Source organism: Gossypium hirsutum, chromosome D13 (genome assembly GCF_007990345.1).
Source record: "Gossypium hirsutum isolate 1008001.06 chromosome D13, Gossypium_hirsutum_v2.1, whole genome shotgun sequence".
In the NCBI taxonomy this organism is placed as follows: domain Eukaryota; kingdom Viridiplantae; phylum Streptophyta; class Magnoliopsida; order Malvales; family Malvaceae; genus Gossypium; species Gossypium hirsutum.
Window position 1 is genome coordinate 34,305,979 of NC_053449.1, and position 4,877 is coordinate 34,310,855.

Here is a 4,877-nt window from a genome sequence, read left to right on the forward strand (position 1 = left end):
GTAAGTGAAATACTTACTAATAGAACTAGATTGTTGCTGATGGTTTAATATAGATTGATTGTTGTTATTTGGCTATTGGTTTGTGTTGTAACTGAATGTTAGTTTCTTATTTGACATCTTCATTGTTTGCTCAACCAATAATTAAAGGTTGTATTGATGAAAATTTTGATTTAGCTTCAACTTATGATTTTTTGGCTATTACTGAAATATTCTTTCCACGTGTTCATGTTGTTTCTCATCTAACTCATTTAAATAGAAAAGTTACATTGTTATTTTTGCACTTGTTAATGCAATTGAATTTCAAACCAGAAGACCTGATGATGAGGCATTCAGTTCGAATGATGATGGATAAGGCTTACTGCATATTATGTGTGTATATATATGTTATAGCAGCTGATGAATGCAATTGTCCCAGAATTTTTTGATGTCATGGGGAATAGGTTGACAACATGTTGGCAACACATTCACTGAATGCAATTACCTAGTGATATAATGGACAACGAGCTGACAGCATGTTCTCACGTGTTGACTGCTTCTATTAGGATTTTGTATATAAACTAATAAGTGCATTATTCAGTGGTAATTTTGTATTAATATGATCAGTTTATGTTAATTACTTGTTCAATTAATATCATCTCCAACTTGTACAAACCTAACACATACAAATTTTCTCATATTTCACCAAAATAGGCTCTTCAAAAGTCGAGAAAAAAGTCGTAAAAAACATGGGACCTAAGCCAACTATGTAAAGTGTTGGCGTAGACAAAGTCTATCCTAACATTTTTAAGGTTGGCATAGAGTGGTCTATCTCAACTCTTTAAAAGTCAGTATATGAATGCTTTATTCCAACCCTTTTTAGGTCGCCTATTTCCTCATATCCTTTTTCAAAGGTTGGCCTTGACTAGGTCTTTGCCAACCCTTCAATAAAGGTTGGCCTATGTTGAATTATGCTGATGCTTTTTCTAAAGCGTTGCGGTACCTATGCCAATCGTGCTAACAACAACGATTTTGGAAGCGTAGAGAGAATCGTCAAGATGGCCTATGCTAACTTTTTTTGTGTCGTCTTAAGTAAAAAAAGTGTCGTCGTAGGCCTATTTTGTTGTAGTGGTATAGTAAGAAATTAATACGATGTTCATTTATGAAAGTGCTTTGGTTAATTAATTGATTGGGTTAAATTGCATGTGAACGTAACATTGAGTTTAGCGGAGAATTAAATCAATTGGAAATTTGTTACATAACGATTTAATTGTGACATTTCGTACCTGGGCTTAGTGATCGGGTCGGGTATAGAGTGTTACAAGTCAAATTAGTGTCATTCCAAGGATACGACGAAGAGATCACGAGAATGGGTGGGGGAGATTGTTACGGGTCACGAATCAAAGCCCGTGACGAACGTGCACAGAATGTCCCATGGAGGTCAATTGATGAAATGGGATCATTTGCTCAGCTAAACTGGCCTGATTCGTGGAATGGTGAAGCCCATCTACTTAAAGCCTTGGTGGCCCAATGAAACACTAATAAAAGTTGAGTTACCATGGTTAATGTAAATCTTAATGGATAAGATTGTATAGAGTTCAAATCCTTTATGACTCTCATCTTGTAGATAGACACTAATCTCAACCGTTGATATAATTCAATCTATACCGTTGGATCAGTGGGAGCTCAACTATAAATAAAGACCTTCCCCTCATTTGTAATCACTTCATCCCATTGTACTTTATTCTTGAGTTAAAAAATATATTTGAGAGCATTTACTCAAACATTTGGTGTGCATTACTTTCTTGTGACTTTTCTATTTTATTCAAGTTCATTTGTCTTTGAGTGGCTTTTGTTTTATTTTGGTGCCTCAGAGAATTTCCTTTGTGAATTCTCATTTTCAAGAGTTAAGTTGACTTAGGCAGATTTGAAGCAAAGAAATTGCCTAAGGCCGCACGGTTTGCTAAACTAAAGTTCTAGTCCCGTGACACATGCACAAAAGTATAATAATAACAAAAATTATTTTTAATATGTTATTTTTCAATTATTTTGTTTCTTTATTTATATTATTTGTAAATATTTTAAAATTAACAATAATATTAATATAAATTAATTTAATATAATTTAATTATAGAACGTGATGCACGAGATAGAAACTAGTATAAAAATATTTAAAAGTGCAAACAAATATAAAAAATAGAAAACTATAAAAATTTTATAAATGCCACAAAAATGATAGAAATTACTAAAGCTGTAAAAAATTAATAAAATTAATAAAATAATAAAAATAGAAATTACAAAAAAATATAAAAATATGAAAAAATATTTAAAAATATAGAACCTATTCTATTTTAGTGGGTTTGTGCTCGTTAGCTTTGAAACTTGGAATAGAATCCCACCGTTGCACTTCATGGAGTGATCTTTGACCGAATAGGAAACTTAAGCTACATAGATTATCGGGTTTTCATGCATTCTATGGTGCAAAATTTGTTGCTCTAAATGCATTCGAAGTAGCTTAACTTGATTATCTCTAGACTTGCCATTTTCTACAGTATTGTCATTTTAAAATAATTTTTACAATTTTTTCGTAAATTTTTTTATATTTTTTAAATATTTTAGTAATTTTAATATTTTTCCAAATTTGTTTTTTTTACAATTTTTATAATCTAATATAATTTTTTTGTCATTTAAAAAGTGGCTAAGCCACCTGCACCAACCTCTACAGCATCCTGCATAGTTACACAACATCACACACCAACCATGCCAGCTATAATGCCTACAAATTTCCGCTATAAACGAGCTGCGATAGAAAAGCACATGAAGTTAGCAATAGATGTACATATACTAACTGGACGCTTGAGACTTGAAAGAAAAACGTCACTCTTAGTTCTTGCTTTTCATATAAACTCATAAGTCCACCGTTTGCTTATGTACATCTTTCTTCTGTTGAATTCTCTTATTTTCTTCACCATATACCTTATGAAGTTAAAAATGCTCGAACCAGAAATGGAAGGAAGAGATTTGTCCCATATGAAAATTGCCAGTATAATCCAAGTTGTTCGCCATTAGCTTTTAGAAGCAGCTTACAAACAATACATCGTCTAAATCCCACATCCTGAAGATACAAAGCAACGAGGCGAGCAGCAGCTATAAAAGAAGCCGGCTTGGACAACACAAAGCATACCTTTCTCGGCCTTTTGGCTAAGATCAAGTGTAGTATCTGTTCTTATCAGTTTAATATCTGATACGTGGGCCATTGGCCCACATGATATTAAATTTATTTTTTGAGGGGGGGGTTCATCACAGTAGCTAGCTACTGGGGCTCTAGAGCGTCGCCCGTGCGTTGCACTATGGTTTGGGCCTGGCGCACCCCATCCAATTTGAAGTATAAAACCTATGTTGTATCATCTGCTGTTCCGTTCCAGAATGTAAAATTCAGATAACGAGGGCGTTAAATTACGGTATTGCGTTTGTAAGCGTAGCCTTTGCTTGGGAAGAAAATATAATAGAGGAGCAAGTGGGAGAAGGTGAAATCATCGTTTGCCACTGCTTCAGCACATTCTTTATAGACTTTTAGAATAAAAGACATTCAATAACGAACTGGAATATCTGTAAACTTATATACCATCCGATTTGAATCTCAAGTCTTTATAGAAGTTTGTGTGTTTATGATAAGTTTGTGCCTAAGAGTCTTCACTAGTTCCCTAATGTGATATGCAAACATTGGAGTATTAATTCAGCGAAAAGAAATTAATTTGGGATGTTGAATATGTTGCTATATGTCGATACAGGATAACAATATGAGATTGGAGAAAGAGGAGGGGATGGTGACAAGAAAGGTCAGTATATCCATGCTGTGATTGAGAGCCGAAAAAGTAGGAGAGTGGATGGGAGAATCGAAGGGAAGGATGATGAATTGGCCTTTTAGGCTTTGTTGGAAGGAAAAGAGAGACCCTTTCTATGTTGTGCTTTGAGGGTATGTATAGGAGAGGTGATGGTTCTCGAGTGGTCTCCTCTTGAGGGGAGTGCAACCGTTAATAACGGATGGCGTAATAGAGGACTCGACCGGGTGGTCAAGGATGGATGATTCCTTCCATAGGGGGATAGCCAGTCACTTAGTGATCATATGGACGGTACAAGGTGGGGGGCTATTATCAAGTGTCTCTGGCCGGTTCTCGTATTGCCACATGACCCCATCAAGGTAGAGGTATAACAGTAATCCTTTACCCCAGTCAAGAGGTAGGTCATAAAGTTACTATGCCTTGAGACCATTTGTAAGTTGCCCCCGTGGGTGGTAGCTTTTGAAAACGAAGCAACAAGACAAATGATGTAACCTCCCCAAACGGCCTAGGCGTCAAACCCGAATTCAGAAGATTATATTAGTCACTGAAGTGACCCAAAGAGCTATCAAAATTTTGGAAACAATAATTTTAAAGATTTTTTTTTAAATTTAGTAGAAAATTTAGTTTAAATATCAATTTATCATGCTTCGAAATTATAATTAGAGTATAGCAATGAAAAATGATAATTACTAATATTTTTAATAAAACTGGGGTTCATGCATAACTATTTAATAATTAAAAATCCTAAAACTTAATTAAATGTCATGCGATATAAAAAGTTCCATGCCATAGTTCGAAATAAAATAATATGGTTTCTGAATAGTAATAATAATAAATAATAACTCTAATGTGTTTTTAGTAAAAACAAAGGTGAGACCCTCCGGATGTCGTGCCCGCATCCTAACCTGGTAGGCTATTTGAAAAGATAAAAAATAAAATGGAGTGAGCTGCGTTCCATCACAGGATAATCAGTGCAACCGATTAGCATATAAAATCATATCATATAACATAGTTCACAATAACAAATTCACTATGTAGGAATAACAGATCAATTTAATT

The 4,877-nt window shown here is 34.3% G+C and overlaps 1 non-coding gene across 1 annotated transcript; it reads left to right on the forward strand.

Annotated features, from left to right (window-relative positions):
• Positions 1-3,156: 3,156 nt before the first annotated feature.
• LOC121226084 (U2 spliceosomal RNA) lies at positions 3,157-3,351 on the forward strand. The gene has a single exon (XR_005923981.1). It is a non-coding gene; the product is annotated as a U2 spliceosomal RNA (small nuclear RNA).
• The last annotated feature ends 1,526 nt before the right edge of the window (positions 3,352-4,877 follow it).